This window comes from Syzygium oleosum, unplaced genomic scaffold (genome assembly GCF_021117445.2).
Source record: "Syzygium oleosum isolate NSW1041296 unplaced genomic scaffold, Sole_v2.1 Sole_v2.02, whole genome shotgun sequence".
In the NCBI taxonomy this organism is placed as follows: domain Eukaryota; kingdom Viridiplantae; phylum Streptophyta; class Magnoliopsida; order Myrtales; family Myrtaceae; genus Syzygium; species Syzygium oleosum.
The window spans coordinates 6,449,292-6,459,370 of NW_026607486.1; the positions used below are offsets into that span (position 1 = coordinate 6,449,292).

The 10,079-nt window shown below is 37.2% G+C and overlaps 1 non-coding gene across 1 annotated transcript; it reads right to left on the reverse strand.

Annotated features, from left to right (window-relative positions):
- Nucleotides 1–4,623: 4,623 nt before the first annotated feature.
- On the reverse strand, nt 4,624–4,730 carry LOC115666046 (small nucleolar RNA R71). Its single transcript, XR_004003827.1, has one exon. It is a non-coding gene; the product is annotated as a small nucleolar RNA R71 (small nucleolar RNA).
- Nucleotides 4,731–10,079: the final 5,349 nt, after the last annotated feature.

The following is a 10,079-nucleotide window of genomic DNA, read 5'->3' on the forward strand; positions in this document are numbered from 1 at the left end:
ATATTATTTATATATATCAAACAACCATAATTAAGGTCAAACCACCATAAACACTCAGTCTCTACTCTCTTTGTGACTTTAAATATCGACAGAGTATCAGAACCGGAAAAAGCATCAAATTCCTCAACATCTCTTCCCCAAATCCACAGTTTTTTTGCTCCTTTTTGTATTTCCGATTCATCCCCAGTTTTTCTTCTTCTCTATTATCTCTTTATCCATCATTTTCTATTTCCATTAATCCCAATTTCTCATTACCTCTACCCCCAACATTCCCAATAGCACAAATCTTGTCTCCATCAATCTTGATGTAAACAATTATCTTTTGTGAAAAGCTTTGTTTGAAGCTATTCTATTCTGTAATGATCTACTGGACCATATGGATGGGTCTTTTGCATATCAATCAAAGCTTGTTCTTAATGACAATGGGACTATGGTGGTCGATCCCTCCTATTTCACTTGGGTTAAGAAAGATAAGTGCCTCTGTAGTTTAATCAATTCGACCTTCAAAGTTGAGAATTTTCATGAAGTTCTCAACCTTCGGATATTTCGGGAGGTTTGGGTCGCTCTTAGAAGACGCTTTATCGATCACTGCACTGCCAAGTTAATTGGACTGGAACTTGATTTTAGAATGCCATCAAGAAACCCAATCAGTCCATGTCCGACTATCTTTGAAATTTAAAGCCAATTGCAAACTCTGACACTACAAACAATTGCTCCGTCTTCGACAAGGACTTAAAAAATTCAAGCCCTCAATGGGATCCCCATCTGAGTACGATCCCTTTGTCACACCATAGTCACCAATAGCCCTACAATTCCTTTGGTGATCTGCCTTCACAACTCCTTATCCAAGAAGAACGATTTCTTCGAAAATCTAATTCCTCATCTTCATTCGATATTCATCATGCTTTGATTAACCATGCCACTACACCCATTCCCCCGTTCCAAGGATCAGGGGTGGACGTAATTCTAAGGGCAGAAAATCTAGTCAGTGACATGGTAGAAGGTTCTCCACTAATGAATCGGGTTTGCAATCCGCCTATAATTGGTTCAACTCACAGTGTCATCAACCCTGAATTTTAATCGCTCCTCTGCCTCTTCTGGTAGGCCCCATTGTGGTCTAAGGCCCTATGTTCCTCCATACACCTAGGGATGCATTCTCAAATCTTGGCCTAATCTTATTTGTCAAAACTATAACGAAAATAGGCACACCGCGCTATAATGTCAACAACTGTTCAACCATGCCTTCACCACCAATGATCTCTCGGAATCCTTCTCAACTCTCTCGATTGGTGAGACTTTTGATCCCATGTGGTATCTTGATAGTGGAGCATGGGCACACATAACTAATGATACACTCCTAAAACCTATAAAGCAAGTTGGTTGGTGATGCTCATTTATTTCCTATAAAGCAAGTTGGTAAAGCTTTTTGACATACTAGTTCTCGATCTTTATTGTTATCTCAAATCTATCATATCCCCAATCTGGCTCACAATATTCTCTTTGTTAATCAACTTTTCCATATAGATTCCCGCACTTTTGATTTTGATGGTTCAACCATTTATTTGAAGGACCAACAAAAAGGGAAATTTCTCCTCCAAACTAACTCCTCTCATGGTTTTTATCCGATCTCCAACTCATTGGTATCATCTCACTTGCATCCTATTGTGACGTCCTCCGCCTCCCTCACTCGCTAGCATGCTTGTCTTGGTCATTCTAATAAACAATTTTACTCGTGTTTGCAATTCAAGTTTTAAGACAATATTTTGAGATTCTTGTTTAGTGGGAAAATCTCATCAATTACCTTTTGAGTCTGTTAGTCATCTTGCATCTTTTCCTTTGGTTGTAATTTATTCTTATGTCTAGACGAGTCCATTTTATCTAAATTTATTGATGACTACTTTCGTTTCACTATGGTCTTTCCCATGAAAAATAAATACAAGATGCCTACACACTTTCATTATGTTGTGTTATAAAAAATCTATGCAATACCAAAACTAAATTTTATAGACCAATGGCATGAGTGAACACACTAGTAATTCATTTTAAACATACTTACGTGACAATGGTTTTGTTCAACGTCTTTCTTGTCCACACACCCTATCTCAACATGGCTTGTCCAAACGCAAAATCAAACAATAAGTCAAAATGTCTAATCCATTCTCATATTCCTCCGATATATTGGGCTTATGCTCTTCTCATTATTGTTTACATGATTAATCGCCTTCTCACTTATCCCTTTAATGCTTCTCCTTTCCATTGTTCTATTTTGATTGCCATTTGATTACTCATTCTTTTGTGTTTTTTAATGTTCTTGTTGTCCATTTCTTCCGTCTCATGTCTTCCATAAGTTGGCACCTCATTCCATGCCATGTATATTTTTTGGGTACACATAGAATCGCAAAGGCTATCGTTGTCTTGATTGTTCGAGTGATCGTATTATTATCAATTGTCATGTTTGATATGATGAGAATTTTCTCTTTTCATAGAATCCTTCACCCCTTTTAGTCTCGTAACTCATTGTTCTATAGTAGCCCCTTCTCTTTTTCTTTCCTCAAATCAGCCGATTCTACCTTCTCCCTCCTCCGACCCTTTCTACTCCGATCGGCTCAAACTCCTCATTCGCCTCTCTCCTCTTCGCTAGCCCAACCTCCTACCCGCCTCTCTCCACCTCTCAGCCCATCCAACCTACTTCAATGTATTTTTTCCCTACACTGCTTCTCCCTTCGACCAAACTTATTGTGCCTGATAACTCTATAAAAATAGAGTTATTTTATCTACTCTAGGCAATAAATAATGCAATATTTGTTAGAATATATTTGGATTTCCTTTTATTTACTTAATTTTTCCTTATTTATGCAGAATATTGAGATATGGAGAAAATAAGGAAAATATGGCAAAAAGAAGGAAAGGAATATGCAACCCAGAGAAGAGTTAGAAGGTGGATATCACATTGGGAATTCTTCGATTTATTCCCTAATTTTATACGAAAAAGAAGCAATTGCCTTGTGAGAGGAGTCTTGGATGTTATCATATAAATAGGATAACTTGGGGGAACATGGAGTTTTTTTCTTTTTAGATCGTTTTTGTTTTCAGTGTTCTGAGAGTTTTTCAAGTAATTTGAAGAGAAGACAAAAGTGGTGACAGAATTCTTGTTCTTTGATTCAAGATGTTTGGTTTAATTTATATTTTCATTTTTTCTTCTATTATGTTCTAATTTTCTTTGTTAGAGCTACGATGTAGCCTAATCATGATGATATGAATTTCATGCTTTTTATGCTTTGCAAGTAATTTCATTCATGTGAGTTATATATTATTGTGCTTAATGTGTTTAGGTGATTGGCCACCACTTGAATGATCTGATGTGCATGTTTGAGACTGAGAAGTAATAATATGCAATTGCTCCTTATAATATATAACCATGCATTAAATGTGGATAGAAATATACCATGCTATTCGTGTAGCTTTCGGTGATAAGGTGGTCCAAAAGATTCATTGTAAACCGGGAATATTCACAGATTTTAATGCGCTTATGTTTATTTAAATTCACATAGAAATATAGTGAATTGATAAACTGAGTAGGTTTGCTATACCTAGAGATAGGATAGTAAATAGACTAGGAAATTCCGCTATCACATGTTTGATATTGTTCTTGTATGCATAATGATCCGAAATTCATATCTAGTAGTTATGGTGAAATCGGATGCTCTAACATATTTTACCTGATTGATTATCTGCCTTTAGTTTAAAAAATTTCGTTTTTAAAAATTGTCAATTTTTATTTGTTCTCAATTATATTTTGATCAGTTAGATAAATTTTAGAATTAGTCCATTTTTAATATTTAATTGGTTTATTATCATCAATCTCTGTGGGACGATACTCTTCTCATCATTATATTACTTGTTCAACACGTTCGTTGACACGTGCAGAATTTTACGAACAAGTTTTTGGCGCCGTTGCCGGGGATTGATTTGATAATTATCAATTACTATTAATACCGAGCAATTCTTGGTTTAGTCTAACATTATTTTTTTTATTTTTTTATTTTAATTTTATTAGTTTGATTTTACAGAAAAAAAAAAAGAAGAAAGAGGAATTCGACTCTGTACAAGAATTGGGTGGAATATTGCATGAGTCGAAGCCAACAGGGAGAACTTGAGAAGTTTGATCCTGAAATTGAGCACACTTTTCTAAGGCGACGACGAGAGCAAAACAACAACACCATGGCTGAAAACCAACAGGGAGAAGAAAATCCAAGGAGGACTTTGAAGGATTATGCTACACCTACGGTCCAAGGATCAACATCAAGCATTAGGAGGCCAACCATACAAGCTAACAATTTCGAAATTAAGCCTTCCCTAATTCAGATGCTTCAAAATGCAGTCCAATTCAGTGGATTGCCGAATGATGATCCTAATATCCATTTAGATGCTTTTCTTGAAATTTGTGACACTATAAAATATGATGGCGTTACTGATGATGCCATTAGATTGAGATTATTCCCTTTTTCCTTGCGTGATAAAGCTAAGACGTGGTTAACTTCTCTTCCTGCAGGATCTATCACGACTTGGAATGACATGGCTCAAAAATTCCTTAGTAAGTACTTTCCTCCTGCTAAGTCTGCCAAGATGCGTAACGATATTACTTCCTTTGTACAGATGGATGGTGAATCTCTGTACGAAGCTTGGGAGAGGTTTAAAGAACTACTAAGGCGTTGTCCGCATCATGGCCTACCAGTTTGGATGCAAGTGCATACATTCTATAATGGAGTGATGCCGAATTTGAGGTCTACCATTGATGCCGCAGCTGGAGGGACGTTGAACAATAAATCGCCTGAGGAAGCCTTTGATCTTTTGGAGGAGATGGCGGCTAATAGCTACCAATGGCCGATTGAGAGGCTATCTACTAGAAAGTCGAGTGGAATTCATGAAGTCGGTGTCAATACTACCATTGACGCAGAGTTTGCTGCTTTAAACAAAAAGATCGACTCAGTGTTGAAGATTCAAGGCCCGACTTGTGAATTTTGCAATGGAAGCCATGCTAGCACCGAATGTCAGGTAGGTAATCCTTTCACACATCCTCCTGAAAATACTAACTTTGTTGGAAATTTTAGCAGGCCTCCCCAGAATAATCCATATTCAAACACCTATAATCCTGGATGGCGAAACCACTTGAATTTCTCCTGGAGCAACCAAAATCAGCAAGGGCCGAGACCACCACCACCATCATTTAGGCCGCCTGAGGAGAAACAACACAATCACCTTGAGGAGATGGTTACTAAGCTAGCTCAAACAACTCAAGACTTCATTAAAAGTGCTGATGTGAGGTTCCAAAATCAGGAGGCATCCATTCGAAATCTGGAGAAGCAGGTTGGCCAGTTAGCTAACCATTTGTCTGAAAGACCGTATGGTACCCTTCCGAGCAACACTGAGAAGAATCCAGTTGAGAATGCAAAAGCAATCACCTTGAGGAGTGGAAAAGAAGTTAGCAGAAATTTGTCTAATGAAGCAGCAAGAAAGAAGAAAGAAATCGAACCACCCGGAGCCGATGCACCCGAAATTGAACTCTCCAAAGTTGATCCACCTCGAAGCAAGTTATTTCCGGACAATCCAAAGCCATATGTGCCGCCAGTTCCATACCCGGAAAGACTTCAGCAACACAAAATAGATAAGCAGTTCTCTAAATTCCTTGATGTTTTTAAGAAATTGCACATTAATATTCCTTTTGCAGATGCCTTAGCCCAGATGCCTAGTTATGCGAAATTTTTGAAGGAAATTTTGGTAAACAAACGGAAATTGGAAGATTATGAGACTGTGAAGCTTAATGAGGAATGTTCAGCTATTTTGCAGAATAAGTTACCACCAAAGTTGAAAGATCCAGGGAGTTTTACTATTCCTTGTATTATTGGTAATTCTTATTTTGATAAGGCATTGTGTGATTTAGGTGCAAGTATTAATCTAATGCCTTATTCTATTTTTAGGAAATTAGGTTTGGGGGAAGCAAAAGCTACCACCGTATCTCTTCAGTTAGCCGATCGATCGATCAAATACCCAAGAGGCATAGTGGAGGATGTTCTAGTTAAGGTTGACAAGTTTATTTTTCCTGCAGATTTCATTGTCTTAGAGATGGAGGAGGATTTCGAGGTCCCGATCATCCTAGGCCGACCTTTTCTAGCAACAGGGAGAGCTCTAATTGATGTGCAACAAGGAAAATTAATTCTTAGAGTTCAAGATGACCGAGTCACCTTTGATGTGTTCAAAGCCATGAAATATCCCGCTGAGCCGAATGAATGTTTGAGAGTCGATGCAGTTGATAGGCTTGTGGAATCAATTTTTAGTAAAGCCACAATTGAAGACTCGTTGGAGGCATGCTTGGTTTGGCCAAGCAAAGAAGAAGCCAAAGCTATAGAGGTCGAGCAGTACACGAAATTTTTGGAAGCAAATCCACCTCTTCCGAGATTTAGACCACCGAAATTCGAAGAATTGGGATCGAATTTGAAGAAACCGAAACCCTCTATTGAAGAACCACCAATTCTAGAACTCAAATCTTTACCATCTCATCTTAAATATGCTTTTCTTGATGGAGTGTCCTCTCTTCCAGTAATTATTTCTTCTTCTTTGACAGATTTGATGGAGGAGAAACTGCTCAGAGTCCTGAGAGATCATAAAGGAGCAATAGGATGGACCATTGCAGATATTAAAGGAATAAGCCCCTCGATATGCATGCATAAAATATTGATGGAAGAGCAATTCAAACCGATCATCCAACCACAAAGGAGGCTCAATCCAAAAATGCAGGAGGTGGTGAAGGCTGAGGTAATTAAGCTACTTGATGCAGGGATCATCTATCCTATCTCTGACAGTGCTTGGGTAAGTCCTGTGCAAGTTGTTCCAAAAAAAGGAGGTATGACTGTTCAACCTAATGATGATACTGAATTGATTCCTACTAGAACAATTACTGGATGGCGTGTTTGCATGGATTATAGAAAATTGAATGATTCCACCCGTAAAGATCACTTTCCTTTACCATTTATTGATCAGATGTTGGAAAGACTTGCAGGACATGAGTTTTATTGCTTTCTTGATGGATATTCAGGGTATAATCAGATTCCTATTGCACTAGAGGATCAAGAAAAAACTACTTTCACTTGTCTTTATGGTACTTTTGCTTTTAGAAGAATGCCCTTTGGTCTTTGTAATGCACCAGCTACTTTTCAGAGATGCATGATGGCTATTTTTTTTGATATGGTTGAAAAATATATTGAGATTTTTATGGATGATTTTTCTGTTTTTGGCTCATCATTTGACTCTAGTTTAAATAATTTGGCTTTAGTCTTACAAAGATGTGAGGAGACTAACTTTGTTTTAAATTGGGAGAAGTGTCATTTTATGGTACAGGAAGGAACAGTGCTCGGGCATAAGATTTCTAGAAATGGAATAGAAGTCGATCGAGCCAAAGTGGAGGTTATTGCAAAATTGCCTCCACCAACATCTGTGAAACTTGTCAGAGGATTTTTGGGGCATGCAGGATTCTACGGGCGGTTTATAAAAGATTTTTCAAAAATTGCTAGACCCCTACCTAATCTTTTGGTAAAAGATGCACTATTTAATTTTACTGATGAATGCGTGCAGGCTTTTAACACTTTAAAGGAGAAGTTAATATTAGCACCAATTATGGCAGCACCAGAATGGGATTTACCTTTTGAGCTAATGTGTGATACTAGCAATTCTACAGTGGGAGCTGTTTTGGGACAGAAGAAGAATGGAATTTTTCAAACCATTTACTATGCCAGTCGAACCTTGTCAGGTGCACAATTGAATTATTCAACAACAGAAAAGGAACTTTTGGCAGTGGTTTTTGCTTTTGATAAATTTCGTTCTTATTTAATTGGCTCAAAAGTTATAGTTTATTCTGACCACTCTGCTCTTAAGTATCTGCTTGAAAAGAAAGAATCAAAACCACGTTTAATCAGGTGGATTCTATTGCTGCAAGAATTTGATTTGGAAATCAAAGATAAGAAGGGGACTGAAAATCTAGTTGCATATCACTTGTCAAGAATTCCGAATTTAAAGGAAGAGGTAAGTCCAATTATGAAAGAGTTCCCTGATGAGAAAATTTTTTCCATCAAATCCACAAAAATTCCTTGGTATGCTGATTTTGTGAATTATTTGGTAAGTAATATTCTTCCTCTTGAATTGTCATATCAACAGAAGAAAAAATTCTTTTCTGATGTTAAAAATTATTTTTGGGAAGAAAATTTTTTTTTAAGGTATGTGCAGACCAGGTCATAAGGAGATGTGTTCCAGACGAAGAAAAGGCAAATATTCTGCATCATTGTCATGATAGAGAGGCAGGTGGTCATTTAGGTGCCACCAAAACTGCAACTAAGGTTTTACAATCTGGATTTTATTGGCCCACAATTTTTAAAGATGCTTACTCCTTTGTAGCTTCATGTGACCGGTGTCAGAGAACTGGAAATATTTCTAGAAAAAATGAGATGCCTTTAAACAACATTATTGTGTGTGAATTATTTGATGTTTGGGGTATTGATTTTGTGGGACCCTTTACATCTTCTTATGGTAATTTATACATTTTAGTGGCTGTGGAGTATATGTCTAAGTGGGTAGAAGCTGTAGCATTGCCAAAAAATGATGCTAAGGCTGTTGTCAAATTCTTGAAGAAAAATATTTTTACGCGATTTGGCACTCCTAGGGCAATCATAAGTGATAGGGGAACACACTTTTGCAACAAACAGTTTGAAGCACTTTTGAGTAAGTATGGAGTCACACATAAGGTTGCAACCCCTTATCATCCTCAGACTAGTGGTCAAGTAGAGGTTTCAAATAGGGTAATCAAGAGAATTTTAGAAAAAACAGTGAATGCCTCTAGGAAAGATTGGTCAATGAAACTTGATGATGCACTTTGGGCCTATAGGACAGCATTCAAAACCCCAATTGGGATGTCTCCTTTTAGGCTAGTGTTTGGGAAGGCTTGTCATCTACCGGTGGAATTAGAGCACAAAGCATATTGGGCATTGAAATTTCTGAATTTTGACATGCAGTCTGCAGGTGAAAGAAGATTATTGCAACTAAATGAATTGGAGGAATTTCGCAATGAGGCCTATGAAAATTCTAAGATGTACAAGGAGCATACCAAAAGATGGCATGATAAACACATATTCAGAAGAGAGTTCGAAATTGGCCAAAAAGTTTTACTTTATAACTCTCGTCTTAAACTTTTTCCAGGAAAGTTACGTTCTCGATGGTCTGGTCCTTATACAGTCACACAGGTATTTCCATACGGAGCAGTTGAAGTTGCACATGACACCGAAGGCACATTTAAGGTGAACGGTCAACGTTTGAAGCCCTACTTCGAAGGTGGTTACAACAAGCAGAAGACCACTATTGAACTTCATCCTCCAGAATAACGACATCTGAGATAGTTTGGCTGAAAACTATAAAGCAAGCGCTTCTTGGGAGGCAACCCAAGCATTTTTATTATGTTTCTTCATAAATTTTTACGTTCATTTTTTTTTTTCAAAAAAAAAAACATGATTAATTTTTTTTTTATCCAGGTTAATTTTCTTTCTTGAAGGATCACCTTTTTGGAGTTTAGTCATCAAGACCATCCATGGACACATCCGACAGCAAGGGGAGTTTTCTTGTTCCTATTTTTCTTTTGTTTCTTTTGTATTTCACATTGAGGACAATGCTTCATTCAAGTTTGGGGGGAGACAAAATTTTTGCTCAAAATTTTTTTGCTAAATCTGAATTTTTTTTTTTTTGCATTCCTTGTGAATTTTTGCGATTCTTAGGAAAATTTAAATTTTGTTCAAACTTGCAAATGATATGTGAGTTAATTTTGATTCTGATGATGTCGATCCACTTACTGAGCACTAGAAGTCCTTAATTTTTGAGTAGTGTGTACATCTAGAGAACATTCACGTGAAGTATGTGCTTTTCTTAGATCTCACCCAAATCTTAGAATTTGTTTGATTTTCTCTTGAGGCGAAATCCTAGGCTACATCTAACTGAGAAAATGATTTAGGTAATTTTTGGATCGATTGAGCCTTTCAAGCCAA